The sequence below is a fragment of the Coptis chinensis genome, chromosome 3 (assembly GCF_015680905.1).
Source record: "Coptis chinensis isolate HL-2020 chromosome 3, ASM1568090v1, whole genome shotgun sequence".
NCBI classification, from domain to species: domain Eukaryota; kingdom Viridiplantae; phylum Streptophyta; class Magnoliopsida; order Ranunculales; family Ranunculaceae; genus Coptis; species Coptis chinensis.
In genome coordinates this window covers 9,632,569-9,649,313 of record NC_141458.1, presented here as the reverse complement: position 1 = coordinate 9,649,313, position 16,745 = coordinate 9,632,569, and the positions used below count along the sequence as shown (strand labels likewise).

General features: G+C 35.6%; 1 pseudogene across 1 annotated transcript; it reads left to right on the top strand.

Annotated features, from left to right (window-relative positions):
• Positions 1 to 13: 13 nt before the first annotated feature.
• Positions 14 to 10,467, top strand: LOC147507805 (protein TOPLESS-like; annotated as a pseudogene). Its single transcript, XR_015215440.1, has 20 exons — positions 14 to 392; positions 508 to 575; positions 713 to 786; positions 1,408 to 1,467; positions 1,546 to 1,641; positions 1,797 to 1,927; positions 2,049 to 2,280; positions 3,149 to 3,298; positions 3,374 to 3,472; positions 3,666 to 3,776; positions 5,247 to 5,426; positions 5,509 to 5,637; positions 5,739 to 5,834; positions 6,080 to 6,268; positions 6,658 to 6,824; positions 6,909 to 7,500; positions 7,681 to 8,283; positions 8,772 to 8,936; positions 9,054 to 9,226; positions 10,179 to 10,467. The product of XR_015215440.1 is annotated as a protein TOPLESS-like (transcript).
• The last annotated feature ends 6,278 nt before the right edge of the window (positions 10,468 to 16,745 follow it).

The window sequence follows — 16,745 nt, the reverse complement described above, 5'->3', positions numbered from 1 at the left end:
TTATAGCTAACAAAGGCAAATTGTTATACCAATTCTATCAGTGCCTCAATACAGTAGATAAGGCTATCTTGTAAACCTTCCCAAACTAAGAGGACCTTTGCGCCGTCAGCCATGCACAACACAAATGAAAAATGATGCTGGTTTCTACTTCCTAGAAGGGTCATCAAATCTGTTAGTATTCCTGGCAATGAATTAAATGTTTTACTTTCTCCAAAAAGATTTCCTTTGCGAAAAAGATGATATGTCGAAGATGCTTTATAACAATGAACATTTCATTTTCACTGGGGACAAATGTTGGTGATATTGCGGTGTGGGAGTTGGGTAGCAGGGAGAGGCTTGCTCATAGGAAATTCAAAGTTTGGGTCATTGGAACAAGCTCGGTGCCCCTGCAGGTAAAACTTTCTGCAGAAAGTAAGCTTTAGAAGAGTGTAGTTCCTTTCTACATCAACATTGAAAGATTAACTTAATTTGGTTTTTATTTTTCCTTAATAAAAATTATTGGAACAGACGGCTCTAGTCAAGGACACTGCGATTTGTTAATCGTGTGGCATGGAGTCCTGATGGTGCCCTTTTTGGTATGTTTTTTATAGTCCTTTGAACTGACGTTAATATATATGTTAAAATTCTAGACTACAATGTTAGGCGATATTCCTGAGGGCGAGAATGGACCAGAGGCTGTCGCTACTTATTTTAATTTGCTCATCTGTTTCAGGTGTAGCATATAACAAGCACATTGTGCATGTATATTCGTACCACAGCAGTGATGATATATGACACCACCTAGAGGTTTGCAAGTCAATTTATACTTGTATTGTTGTCTATGTCTGGTTCATATGACAGCTATTCCTGTGAGAAAGAACCAGTACTGATTAGAATGTAGGTGTATGACTAGGGCCAGAAGAATTGAAGTAATCCACCTTACCAAAATCATCCAGATGTCCTTTCTCCAAGTGTTTACCAAGCCAAAGTAAAAACCCTAGTGTCTACGAGAACTTAAGTTGAAGCCACAAGGAGCTTGTCACAGACTAACAGTTTTGACTCTTTTTCTCAAAAATTGTTCTAGACTATACACAATTGTAAGAACCTTCATGTCAGAATGCCCATATGAAAATTGTTAGGCTGACCTCTGAAGGTAATTAATATCCACAACAGACCCAAGAAGAACCCAACTCGCGAGAGTTGGTGCTATTCTATGCCGCTCATTTTCTATACCAGTCTCTTGGTTAGGAGGTTGGGATTGAAGGCAGTTATGGGTTTAAGTGTCAAAGTATGTTTAGGGACACAGATTTCTGATAGGAGAAGAACTTCGTCTCTAGTTCTTTGTGTCCGTCCCTATTGTGTTTTTCCCCAGCCACATGTAGATTTGCTGAGTTTATATTTTCCTTTGAATATATTAATCTTATGCAGATAGATGCTCATATTGGTTCTGTGTGCATTGTGAGTTGTGGAGATGACAAGGCTACCAAGGTATGTTTGGCCCATGCCATTTTTTGTTATGTTGTGTAGAAGTATACGACCTCAATCATTAAAGATAAAGTCATGCAGGTATGGGATGCAGTCACAGGTGTCAAGCAATACACGTTTTAAGGTCACGAAGCACCTGTGTTTTCTGTATGCCCTCACTACAAGGAAAACATCCAGGTATTCTGTAGTCTAGTATAGCTTCTTGAATATTATGACTTGTACCTTGTTTTGGTTTGTTGTTTTATTAGGTTCCCCCATGCTTGCCCCATACTTGCGTCCTCACATACTCCAATTTATATTGTTTGTTTTTTTTCCGTTTCTTCCTTGTTCAGTTTATCTTTTTTTCGATGGCTATGGATGGGAAGATTAAAGCTTGGTTGTATGACAATTTGGGATCAAGAGTCGACTATGATGCACCTGGTCATTGTTGTACAACAATGTCCTACAATGCCGATGGGACGAGGTTGGAAAATGTTATCTTTCTTTTAACATTCTATTTTGCCTTTTCACTATTGACTAGATTGATTTCTTGAGCTGTACGTACCTTTAACTGAAATGTTTTCCGCATCTATGGATAATTGTAGGCTTTTTTCATGTGGAACTAGTAAAGAGGGAGATTGTTATCTTGTGGAATGGAATGAAAGTTTAGCTGTCAAGCGAACTTATCAGGGTTTCCGTAAGCGATCGATTGGGGTTGTGCAGTTTGATACAACTAAAAACCGGTTTTTGGCTGTTGGTGATGAGTTTGTTATTAAGATTTGGGATATGGAAAATCCTAACCTTATGACGACCATTGAAGCAGATGGTGGATTGCCAGTGAGTGTTTAATATTTATTTGTATATGTACCTGTTTTACTATGCAAGTATGTATGTGTATACTACACCTTCTTTATACACCCCTTCATCAGAATCTGTGAGGAGAAAAGCGCAAATATCTTGTTACAAGTTTCTTACCTTACCAGCTATGGATGGAGGATTAAAATTCTAGGATTGTGCCATTTTGCTGTCCCCGATTGGATTAATTGGACATTTTGAATTGGTTGGAAATATTTTGACGTGACCCCATGAAACAGAGAGTCGCAATAACCTACCCTATAGGGCTATATCACCTATATGCGTATAAAATCTGCCTGTTATGCCTTATATGGTTGTACCTAGGTATATACATGTAAATGAATTTATGCTGCCTTGTGTTTTTGTTGGGATCGCCACTAGTAATGAATATTGACATGGTAGAAGATCGGCCTGCCTTTTTAATATGGCCTATAGGTGCCTGGGTAAGAACAAAATGTTTTCCTCCCGAGTATTTTGTAAGCTCATTTATGAATTCGCAAGTTCGCTCATGTTTCCCTAGTAGATTTTAGCTAGTTCAATTATCCACGCTCGCAGATTTTCTAATCTCTTTTTTCTTTTTCTTTTGTTGAATTTTTGTAATTTCATGTTGAAATGATAATATGAATATCACAATGGTATGTGAAATAAAAAATGTGGTTTAGATAAGTAATCTCCTTCCTTTGGTAACATAATAGTACAATATTATGAGAAAACATATGTACTCATATCCATAAACTCTGACAACATACCTAGAGAGGAGTAAAGACGGTCTTCCTAGACACATGATTACCATTTGTCTCAAGCTGTCATTCCACATGTAAGTAACCAGTATTCTCTAAAATGTATGCAGGCCTCTCCTCGTATTCGATTTAATAAGGAAGGGATGATGTTGGCTGTTTCAACAAATGATAATGGGATCAAGATATTAGCAAATACAGATGGGCTTCGCCTTCTGCACTCATTTGAAGCTCCTAGATCTGCTTCTGAGAATGTTGCAAAGGTAGTTTCATATTGAACTTTAGTATCTCATGATGTAGACCTGGCCGCTTAGTTTTAAAAATGGCTTGTGATGCAGGCATCAACAATAGGCACATTGGGAGGTGCTAGTGTCAATCCTGGAACAAGTCTTGCGGTTGCAGATCGAGGTGCCCCAGTGTGCTCCATTATTGGACTGGTACACAATTGCTGCTATCTGTATCTTGTATATTTTATTGCCTCCTTGAAGGATGCTTCTTATTGTTATACTATTCAGCATCTAGGTCGTCTAGTGTGGATTGCACTCTGTGGTTGTGTCATTGTGTGTACTTACTATGCTGGTATTTGACTGAGGTGATTACATAATTTTAATTTTTCCAAAAATATTGTAGAATGGAGACAACCGAAGTTTGGCAGATGTGAAGCCCAGAATTGTAGATGAGTCGATGGAGAAATCTAAGATTTGGAAGCTTTCTGAAATCAATGAACCGTCTCAATGTCGCCCCCCTGAAGCTACCTGATAATTTATTACCAGTAAGGGTACGTTTCAACGCCGCTACCTTTCTCTTTCATGCAATATTGCACTTCTGCATTTCTGTAACATTTTATGTGGAACGGGAGTATTTGCTGCTAAAAGTTGGTATCATATGTTAAATTTTGATAGTGGTGTTCGATTCAGCCTAACTATTTGGTGTGGAAAATTGGAAAAGTGTCCAGGCATCAGTTTAGTTATTTGTTAATTCTTATTATAATAGTAAAATGACAAAACATTAACAGAAAAGTGTCCGTGGAGAATGTTTGTCTTATGCCTTGAAAAACACATCATTAACAAGGGAAAATAGTTCTTATTTCCCCACAAGGAAAATTTCCTAGGGGGGTTCGGAATTTGGGATTCTTAAGAAGGTGGTAACTGGTAAGTTACCAAAATTAGTTACTTACTGGAGAAACATTTCATGCCTACTTTTAGTCAATCAAATAGTATTTACCCAGAATACATACGATTTTCACTAGGAACATAGTAGATCTAACAGATACCAAAGGAAATAGTAGTTCTGAGATAAAGATGAACTAAAGTACATAAGAGAAGTTAAAGGACTGATTTTGGCCGTGAGAAATTGAAACTTGTTCATAACATGTATGTAATTTTTCTTTTGGATGGTTTTTAGTATGTAGAACCAAGATACTAAATCGTCTTTTCATCTTCATCTTGTTTTACATCTATTCAACGTTGTATGCCCCAGCCAAAAGAAAAGGAAAAGAATGTTCAATTTTCACATGATCATAGGAACTATATGGCAGCTATTTCTATCTTTTAAGCATAAAGAAAAATTGATACTGCTTAATCTGATGTGATCTTATGACGCTTTGATCTATCGATGACTAAATATGATTTACTGTGTAAGTGAAAAACCTTTATGAGGACTTGGGACTGGATTTTTAGTATTGTACAAAAATTTGCTGAACAGTTTTGTGGTTTTGAAATAGAAGATAAAGCTATAGGGATGTTCAAGAGGGTGGTAAGAAAAAGAAATTAAAATCTACTAATGATGGATTGATACCCCATCAAAAAGAAATTACAGTGGTGTTTGATAGATATAATGTAATGCTCTAATTACAGTGAAGCTATAGGGATGTTCAGGAGGGTGGTAAGATAAAGAAATTAAAATCCACTAATGATGGATTGATACCCCATCAAAAAAGAAATTATAGTGATGTTTGTTAGATATAATGTGTAATGCTCTAATTGTCATGATTTCTGGTGATAATTTCAGGTTTCTAGACTCATTTATACAAATTCTGGACTTGCTATCTTAGCATTAGCATCTAATGCTGTTCACAAGCTCTGGAAATGGCAGAGAAACTAACGTAACCCTATGGGGAAGGTATTGACCCTTTTATGGAAGAAATTTTCATTGGACCCAGATAGCTCATTTTTTGCAATCGTGACCTTTCCAATTCCCTTTTTTTTTTAGGCATCTTCTATTAAGCCACCTCAATTATGGCAACCTTCTAGCGGAATATTGATGACTAATGAAACAAGTGAGGCAAATCCTGAAGATGCAGTTCCTTGTTTTGCACTTTCAAAGAATGATTCTTATGTCATGTCAGCCTCCGGAGGGAAAATATCACTTTTTAATATGATGACGTTTAAGGTAATTTGCCTATTTTTATTTTTCACTTTTTGGTGCTCCTCTTTTTCCTTGTATTACTTTCTAACTTGGTTTCCTGGCATAGACGATGACAACATTCATGCCCCCACCTCTGGCAGCAACATTTCTTGCCTTCCATCCACAGGACAATAACATTATTGCTATAGGCATGGATGATTCCTCAATTCAAATCTATAATGTCAGAGTTGATGAGGTCTATATTCTTCTGAACTGAAGTTGAATAAGTGTCAATCATCTTATTAAAAGCGTGGAACTGAACTTAATTTTTTTTTTCTGACGTTATGCACTGTACAGGTTAAAAGCAAACTCAAAGGCCATCAGAAGAGAGTAACAGGTCTTACCTTTTCCAATGTTCTGAATGTGCTTGTATCATCAGGAGCTGATGCTCAGGTAGCCTCACATGTTGAACAGAAACAAATTTAAAATTATCTAGTTGTATGCTGTTACAGAAATAGCGTAAATTGATAATAAGCTACAGTGGGAGAGTTCAAGTGTAACCTGTTAATATATACATATGTGCATCTTTTAGTAACAATTTTTTCTGTAATTCTGTTCAGTTAACAATTTCGGAGCTGTGAAAACAGGAATAACTCATCTTTCCTTCTTTTTTTGTTCAATGCCCAAAAATATCCCAGTTATGTGTTTGGAGCACCGATGGATGGGAGAAACAGGCCAGTAAATTCTTGCAGATTCCAAGTGGGCGAGTTCCAGCCTCTCTTGCAGAGACGCGGGTGCAATTTCACCAAGATCAGATACAATTCTTGACTGTACACGAGACACAGATAGCCATATACGAGGCATCAAAGTTAGAGTGCCTTAAACAGGTGTGTACATTATGGCCCCTAACTTTACCGTATACTATGTTACTTGAAAGTATTCTATTAGTATAATGGTTCATCAATAACATAGATTAATTGCAAACAAGCCGAGGAGATCAAGTCTCCGCTATGGTTGGGATTCACTAGAGTGCAGACCCCCTTACATTGGAATTATTATTTAGAGAGTTTTAAATCGCTCTCGCTCATTAACACGATCAGTAACCCTTATGCCTTTAGAAACATTGTTGTATGATTGTGGTCCAGACTTGTTTTCTCTCACTTTTTTGAAGTAGGCCTTCAAAGATGCGTACAAAGCTCTTGCAAGGAAGCTTTAGGTTTCATTATTTCTCTTACTATTTGGTGATTTTGTTATTAAATCTTAAATTTTTGAACAGTGGGTACCACAAGAATCAAGTGTTCCTATTACACATGCTACATATTCCTGTGATAGCCAATCTATATATGCAAGCTTTGGGGATGGCAGCGTTGGTGTTCTTACCGCAATAACCCTCAGATTAAGGTGTCGTATTCATCCCACCGCGTACATACCCTCAAATATAAGGTAATTATTTTCCTATGATTCACTGAAATTTTGGAACTAGACGTTTTCATTAATAAAGTCACAATTTCTATATCATGTTGGCAGCTCGAACAACTCAAGAATGTATCCGCTTGTTATTGCTGCTCATCCTACTGAACCTAACCAATTTGCATTGGGGTTGACTGATGGTGCGGTCCATGTCCTGGAGCCATTAGAATCTGAAGGTAAATGGGGATCTTTGCCCCCATCTGACAATGGTGCTGGGTCAAGCATAGCTGCTGGTCAAGGAAGTTCTGATCAACCAACTAGGTGATGAGTGCAATGAGTATGCATGTCTCACCTCACGAGACCCTGCTTTTAACTATGGGTAAAGTTGCATGCCATAGGTGTTTTAGCACGTAGGTTACAGTGTTACTCAATGATGCAAGGCAGGATCAGAAAAGGGCCAAATCAGAGATTGTCTGCAAAAACCTATAAGATCATAGTGTGAACTGTATAATTCGAGGATCAAGATACATCAGTTGCTCTTATAGCCCATTCTCTCTTTCTGTAGGCTGTAGCCCTATGTTCAGAACTTGTTCAACAATCAACACCATAAATTGGGAATTGAAAAATATATATGATAAACTTGTTTAGTCGTGCCGTCGTACGCAGAGGGAACGTGGCAATGTAGATGAGAACGAGAGAAGCGGGAGTGGTATGTATAAATGGGACTAGAAACGTTGACAGTATCCTCTAATCCATTGCATCTTCTCTTTCTTAGACATGAAACAAGTTTTACGCACCAGCTTAGTTTCAAATAGATGGAGATATCTCTAGGTATCTAATCCTTATATCAACGTGAAGCATGATAACGATGGTAATGATTTGTGGGCAGGTGTAGATGATCGATGCTGTTTATGATAAGTTTCCCAGCTTTGTGGATCAAGTTCTACTTCGTCGGCTCTGGCTCTGGCTCTGGCATATATAAATTCTTTCTAGAATACAAGAGTTATATTGTCTGTGGTTTAGAAGAAGAAGTTGATAAGTGGATTGCTTCTGTTATAAGAAGAAATGTACAAGAAGTTAGACTTAAGGGTATATCAATCCTGCAGTTGACTTTAGCTTGCAAGGTTAAGTCGTAAAGAATTTGATATTAGAATCTGTTCACCAGTATTCTCAATATTCGAGTAGAGATTTACTCTTGAGCTGCCCAAATTTGGAGATGTCGATCATAAAAGAAATCAACTTCAGAGCTCAAATCAAGATTTGTGCTCCAAATCTCAAAGTAATACAGATCAAAGGCAGCAGGTGCAGAGGGTATTTTGCGGAAAATATGTCTACTCTAGTTACTGCAGACATTGCACTTGTGAATGAAGTTGTGGATGAGGAAGAGGATGGGACGCCTCGATGAAATGATAAGTTTGCTAGGTGCTTAAATGACATTCTCGAAGGACTCATTAATGTAAAATCTTTAACATTAACACTTGATGCTTTTGAGGTATGATCTAATTTCCTTCTTTTACTAGCTAAGATATAAATCATTGATTCGAAGTTTAAATTAGTAAAACTAGTTTTCTAGCAGCAATTACACCAGGAACCGTAACTTTAGATATTATGAGATCACATATTATATCGTGTTTCCATTACTTAAGATTATGACTGCTATAGCATAGAGAATCACAAATCCCATCCTTTCACAGGGTGCTTGGGTGCACCCCTAAGCTGGGGCCATGCTCTTCTAGGTGTATGTAATGGTAAAATGATAGTGTTCTGTCATCTGTGTCTCCAATAGAGTCATTTACTGTGAAACTTGGGATTTTACGTGTGGTGGTTCTGTTCATGAAGGCGTAGACAAATTATACCTCTCTTAGCTAATGCAGTATGCAGGTGTAGGCTTACACCTACATTGAAATCGTCTCTATCATGCTTAGTTTTGTTTAGTTCGCCATATCAAAATTTCTGTTTGTATCATTTCTATTTCTGCAGCAGATTGCAGCATGTGTACAGAGTCCTTTCCACCCTCCCAGAAGAAGAAGAAAAGAAGTTCTTGAAAATTCATGTAGGCAAGAGGGGTGCATCCAGAATCTATACAGTCATCCTAACACAGTATCACTGCTCCTCAAATGAAGTAGTTGACGGTGGATAATAATGGTTGAAATAAAATGAACATGGAAAAACAATATAATCATAACGCTGCACTGTTTTTGTTTTCTTAAGTCGAAGAATATAATTTAGTTTCAAGATTCTTCTTCTTTTTAATTGTCACAGGCTCAATCAGATCTGCCACAACCCTTTAAAGCTGTGCTCAGTGAATTTCATAATTTAAGATATCTGAAGCTGAGGTACAGGCGATGCAAAAGTTCTGCTACTATTCAAGCACAATTGTGGAATTGTCAGAGAACATTCCTCATCTAGAAACTCTTGTGTTGGAAGATAGTGAGGTATCTAACTATTAAAGCTCTACATTGCATTTGACATTGCTGAACTTGTGTGGTTTTTTTCATTTTTATTGTACTTATACAACGATGCACATGCACCATCCTCTATTAGATTCATACCTTTAAATTTCTCTCCAAAGAAGTGATTTTGAAAAGGCTTGAATTTAAAGCTTTTGCAGATAATACATTATACTTGTAAGCTGAAATCCTTGAAAAAAAAAAGACTTGACTGTAAGTGTAAATTCCCCTTTATCTATTTTTTTTTGTTTGCTGCGTAAGGTTAAATGTATTAAAGTAAAAAGAAAGTACAAAGGGTATTTAGAGTTGCAACATACTGCACACTCTAAGGTCAAGTGATTTCAAGTATCTACTACTCCAACTAGATTTGAAATAGTTTACATTTACTGAAAACTGTAGAAAGTTTGGAATGATCCTTCCCATTTGTGAAGCCAATCAGGTTTTCCTTCCCACACTACCCGCTCATTAACAGCAAGAGATGTTCCAGTCTTAGCCAATATATCTGCAGTAAAGTTGGCTTCCCCTGAAAATGCATGTAATCTTTATGTCCGGGACTGCAAGTATGCAATTTTTCCACCTTGCAATTCCCCTTATCTAAGGAATGCCACATGGAGCCATATTCAAAACATTTAACACAAGAAGTACGCTGTACTTTGATTTGCATATTAAGGATTTATCTGTTAAATATCATCTTCTTTATCTAGTGATCATCTAATTTGTGTATGACACGTTTGTCCTGACTCCTGCAACACATTCTATTGAAAATTCATCATCTGAAGAGCTAAACGTGTACACATGAAGTATGTATTCATCAAGTGTTTAATCGATTATCTATGTGTCTTTGTTTCTGTTATTAAGAGAGCATTTGTCATTTCAGTTATGTATATATTAATAAGAAACCGCGGTAACTCATATTTGCTAATCTTTCTTTTAACAGGGATTCTCAAACATTGTGGATGATAATGTCGATTGGAAGGAATAGTTGCAGTTGCATTTGCATTGCGTGATTCAACATTTAGTGTCTATTGAGATACGAGTACTACATCAAAGAAGTTGAAAGGATGAACACAAGTCTATTACTCGAGTTTTACATGGAAGTTTTTATTCAAAATATCTGATGAGTCCGAATATACAATAATCAATGCATGGTCTCGTAGATCAGGAAGCTGAATTTGTAGACATCCATGAACTCTATAACATATATGCAAGAGAAAATTGTGTAGTATAACATTTATCTAGTTATTTATCTAAAGTTCAATGATATGGATGGAAATCTTGATCTGACACTCATACGAGATGGCGGGTTTTTTGGTAGTTTAGTGGAGCATCATCCATCAGTCATCAGTAGCTTGTATACGTGTATCATGTATGCAAAATATCTTTGCATGGTGTAGCATGAGAATACTTAAAATGGTTGCATTATGAGATAGCTCGACTACCAGTCTACCATGTAAACACACATTGTGGTCCTAGTAACTTAATTGTACTCTGGAGTTATGAATGGCACCGAAATCGAATGGTTAACGGAAATAAATCTTGCTAAATTGTTGTTTTACTCAGAAAATGAATTGCACCAAGACAGAATATAGGTCGCTTTTAGTTGTCACATGAAGTTCTTGCTCAGTTAGCTCAAACGTATTACTGTTAATTCAGATATATCCTGAGGTTTTCATATTGGTTCCTTTCCAAATTCACCTTCTAATGCTGCTTAGCCAGCAGGAGGGGTTGTAGGGGATGTTGGAGGAAGTCGAGATGTTCAGGTCCCACTTGGAGTAGTGACTACCTTGTACAATTCTTGAGGTTAAATTGACAAAACTAAGTAGCAATGATCGGCGACTTAATGATGCTTTCTATGTTATTTGATTGTATTTGCTCAAACAACAATTGATCCAGCCACTCCTCTGGTCCCATTCTCACACAAACAACCATTTCCAAGCCTGATGAAATCCAGAATGTCTTAGAGATATTTAGACTATATCCACATGCAATTCTCAATGTGTAGATATTATCACTACATGCAATTCTCAATTTAAAAGAACATGCCTCGTGGTCGAAAACATGCACAACATCCAGTTTGATTGCTCTGCTTCATATCCATATCCATATTCTATGCTGGACTGCTCTGACCCTTTTACACTTGGTCAGCTCCTTGCTTGTTTGTGCTCCATCTCTTTCTGAATATTCTTTCTCTATAACTGTGTCAACACAGTATTCCAAAATATGATTTATAATGACTAAAATACCCATTTTTGTCTCATTTTAACTTTTAACTTTTCAGCGAGAGCACTCTCTCTTTAAGCATCTCTAGGTGGAAATATCACCTGTATATTTCGCGAAAAACCATCTCTAGGTGGAGACAAATATGGAGGTATCACTGGCCTCAAAGCCGCATCCGTGGAATATAAATTTGCGGTTTTTGATGCGGATGATGGCGATAATGACAATATCGCAGCTATTGCCAATGTTGTTGTTTTGTTTTATTTTGTTTTGTTTTGTTTTTGTTTTTGTTTTGTTTTTGTTTTGTTTTTGCTTTTAAGGAATTTTATTGATAATGATAACAAATTTTACAAATAATTAGGACAAAGTCGCAAAAAACATTTTTTTTTTTTTCAATTTGCGCGATAGTGGGAATGTTGTGTGTTTTTTTTTTTTTTTTTTTCAACTTGGGGGATTAATTAGCAGAATGTCATCGATGATCAATATTGCGCATGGTAGACCTTACTCAAATTCGACCGATATTTTGCCTCAATTTAGAGTTGGTCAAATTTTGGGATACTTGCCTTAAAATTTCTCAGCCTCAAATATCATAAGGTGATACTTCCACACCTAGAAATACTCTTTATATTTCAAAGAATAAAAAAATAGTAACATAACTCCTCTCCCTAACTAAAACGGTGAAGAAAGGGAGAAAAAGAAGAAGAAAATCAAAGGTAGCAAAACGTATTCACATCAGGTTTAGTATCCTTTCATGCTTTTGTTTCGTTTTTGTATATAGATGAAATGAGTCTACTAATTATGCATGGTATTTAGATAGATTATTGCACACTTTTTTGTTTATATGGGTGTTTGTTGTTTTGAGTATACTACATTATTAAAAAATCAGTGTTCTCTAAAATACAAAACCCCATTGATAAAAGGTGGTTTTTAAGTTGTTTTGGTGGTCCAATGTTGATGTTTAGTGAATGAGAGAAGTAATATTCCTATTTTCTTTAAAAGACGACGAAACACAAGACTTACTATTGAGTTGAAAAATAAGAGAGCTGCTGGACCATATCTTTGCCCCATTTGTGGGTTGGATGTGAAGTATGAAAACAGTGTCTCGAAAGAGAAGTTTTTAGCTCCTAAGCACTTAGGTGTGAAAAGTCTCCTAAGCACCAATCTACTACACATCCGCTATCTTTTAACTATTGATTAACTCTAGTTAAATTAAATCTAACCAAATATTTATTTTACTCTCTCTTCAAATCATCTCATTTTTCTTCACAAATTTTTTTTTTTCTTTGTGTTTTCATAAAAATAAAATAAAATAAAATGTTATTTTTCAATGAACATTTTTTTTATGTTGCAAATGTTTCAAGGGTTCTCCTTTATTCAATTGCAAACGCGAATTTCTCAACTTTTTTGTATTGGCTATTATCATATCGGTATTTTGGTTTGAAATAAAGTTGTAATTTGTAATTGCATTTAAGTTTTTTTTTTAATAATTATAATAAAATTTAAGTGTTTTTTCCCCATAAATATTAGAGTAGTTTTTATTTTATTATACAAGGTCTTTTCTTTATCTTTTTTTTTTTTTTTTTTTTTTTTTACCGACAATTTTTCAAAATTTTAACTGCATTTTTTTTTTGTGGAAAAATAAAGAAATGAAAGATTTGTAACAAAAAAAATTATTTGAAGAGAGAATAAAATAAATATTTTGTTAGATTTTAATTAACTATAGTTAATCATTATTAATTAAAAGATGGTGGATGTGTGGTGGATGAGTGCTTATGAGACTTTTTCACTCCTAAACGCTAAAGGAGTGGATTTTTACTCGTCTCGAAGCATGGGAGACACACCATGCAATAGCTAGCTGGAATTGCAAAATCTATTTTGTTATATATGCAATAGCTAGCTGAATTGCAAAAATCTGTTTTGTTGATCAGATCCAACCCACTTAACTAGATTCCATGAGAGAATACATTTTCACGACTAGTTTTAATCTTGAGCTAGGGTATTTTTTTTTCGGATCTACGCATTGAAATTAATCTTTAGAACCAAATAAAGAATCATTTTTTTTTACTAGAAGCTCTCAAACAATGCATCAAAGAGGTTTTCTTGATATCATAATGCTATTATTTTCTTGATTTAAAGTTCACTCTCTTTATTGTATCTTTCAGGGTAGGTGGAAAACTGTAGTGTTGTTCTGGTTTATGTAGATCGTGTATTTTGTTATTCAGACTTTCATATGTCATTTCGTGGATGAATACATTGTCTTTTGTTAGTTTTTTCAGACCGTTGTATATTGGAAGAGTTTGAACTTTGATATTGGTAGTGCTACTATATCTCTATTTATTACTGGGTATGCTACAGTTTAAAGTTTCTAGCTAGTTGTTGCTAAGGCTGTCAATGGATCAATTTGTGTATCGGCGAACCAAACGAGAATATTATATTATATGGGAGGTATTATATGGGAGGGGTTCTGGGGACATATTTTATCTTAACAAGTAAACAAATTCAAAATCGTTAGGACATTTATAAGTTTTGGATTAGGCTAATTTTTTTTTGTAGATATGATTTATTAACTATTCTAAACATTGTCACAAATAATAAAAAAAATCAAAAAATTCCAAACTTATGAAATGTAGTTAACAATTTAAAAATTTGGCTAATTGTAGACCGTTCATTTTCACCTTTTGTACTGTGAACACTTCTCGCATATATAACATAATTACCCTTTTAACAAAAAAAAAAGTAGTTTATAAAGTGTGGCTTCTATTAAAGAGGTGATATGTACATCTCTTTGGCAAAAAATTGATGCAGCTAAGATCACTATTTTACTTAATGCTTCTATTAATGTTTTCTCCACACTCTCTTTTATTTTTGGAGATACTTAAGGATATATTTTATTTATTTGAATTTTGGTTATGCATTCTGAGCAATCTTGAGATACTAAAGAAATAGACCAAAGAAATATAAGTAAAGAAATTGGTATTTTCCAAAAAAAAAATTTAAGTTAAAAATAATATTATATTTCTGAGTATTGGCTTTTGCGGGAAGTTGTATTCCACGACTGGTATAGCAAGGACAAATTATACCTCTACGGTACGCGATGCTTTGTAGGTTACATCTATCTAGAAAGTGTCTATGTCACGCTTAGATTTGTTCAGTTGGCCAGACACATAGTTGGTGTAATTTGTTTTTTCTAAAATAGAATGCAACAGTATTGTCTCTCCCAATTGTAGAAATATTATGTGGACAAAAGTAATGTACTCAGAATCTAACCACTCTTTTTTTTTTTTTAGTACTATTAGAATATAATTCAATTTCAACGTTAAGAGAAAAAGTAAAATTGAGTACCTGGGAGAGACCAAAAAAGCCTAGAACAGTACAGTCAGGTAACACCAAAGAGGCAAAGTTTGGGTGGCCGACTAGGGTTAGTTATATCATTCAGAACTTCTATCTTAGTATATAGAAAAAAAAAATGGGGTCGATGAACAGTTTTTCACTTATGTCACAGGGTATTTTCGTATTTTGCTCTCTATTTAGGAGGCATTTTGGTATTTTCCGCGATCTAAAAAGGTTATCTCGACAGGTTCTTGATTATTCCTCTATCTGTGTGTGCAAGTGCAAGTTCTCCTTCTTCTTTTCCCGCTACAAGATTCCAGTGAACAAAGAGTGTTCCATCATGTTTGAACTTTTGGCACAGAACCAATTCAAGGTTGTTGCATTGCTCTTTTGGGTTAAATTTTGGCCGGGAAACAAAAAGTTTGTTTTCAATGGAACTAACAACTAAAAACATAAAGAACTAACTTTGATTGAAGTTAACACCATAAACGGAAAATCATTAAACCTTAAGCACCCGGCTTCATCTCCTCCGCTTTGAAGGAGAAGATTAGCCTTCCATATAGAAGGAAAACACTACGAAGAGAAGAAGAAGAGTTGAAGAACATAAGGTAGAAAAGACTAATTTATTAAGACTCATTTAGTTAAAACCGATCTTTTATTATTAATCTCTCCCCGCCTCAAGTTCGAGACAAGAATATAAGTGAATTGGCAAATTACATGAGGCATTAGGTCCTCTATTTATAGGGGTTACAATAGGCTCTAGAAGCATTCCAAACCGTCATTTTGTTTCCTAATACAAATAGACTTCTTTTGGGAGTCCAACCCGTCTCCAAACCGAGAAGGAATTGGCTCTGATGTCGATTCATGTGCCCGGACTCATTATCCATCGTCTCGGACTAAGTAATGCGTCACGGACTCACAATCTATCGTCCCATACTAGCGGCATTGAGTCCGGACTCACGATCCGTAGTCCAGGACTTCGAAGTCTATTTTCCCTCTTTTGCTCCATCCTTACATCCTCTTTGCGGGCTTTGGTCCAAGCAAGCGAATCCTTTGGCCGCGGGCTTCCAAATAGGCTTTAAAATAGGTCAAGTCACATCTTTAATAGCTCAATTCCTTGCCTTCTCCATGATTGTCCTTGGGCTTCCCATGTGATCCTTAATGCTCCGAATTGCTCCGTTTTACCCCATTTTCTCTAATATTCTACAAAACTCTCTTTTTACCTTAGAATCTTAAAACACAACTTATAAACACTATTAGTCCACTAAGATGGCTAAACAAGAGGCATAATCGAGGGTTAAATAGCACTTTTTTTGAGCACTTATCACAACTCCCAACTAGCCATTTGCTAGTCTCTTAGCAAATAAGATAAAAATAGATAAGTGATCAAAATCACATCCTAATAACAAAAATAAAATCCTAACTCATTTTCAGGCATAGCGATTGCATTTATCATATGCAACAAGGCTTTAAACCTTTAAATTCCCAAAAAGGCCGAGTTATAGTAGTCATTGAGGGTTTTCGGGTGATATACCCACAAAATCAATCAATAGCATGTTCAAGAATGATAGTATTTTTCAGAGAGAGAAATTCCTTACCCACTTTAGTGCTTACTCCAATAGGCGGTCTCCATTGCTAACTACATTCTTTGCAAAAGACTCATAGATTATGATGGGAGATAGTAAAAATTGACAAAATTCTCAATCAAGGCTTATGTTTGTACTTAGTCAATCTCCTATACTCTCTATCCAAGAAACAGAATCCCTAATTTACCATAGGTAGATAATCTCTCGACTTTCAATTCTCACGTCATACTCTCGAAAAAAGAATCTCTCGGGAAGATGGTCTACTATTTTACCTCATGTATGTGGGGAAAAGAATAATGCATCTGAACATCCCATATACTACCTTGAAAAACGGACTTCTGAATAAAAGTAGTCTCATGGAAAGAATGTCA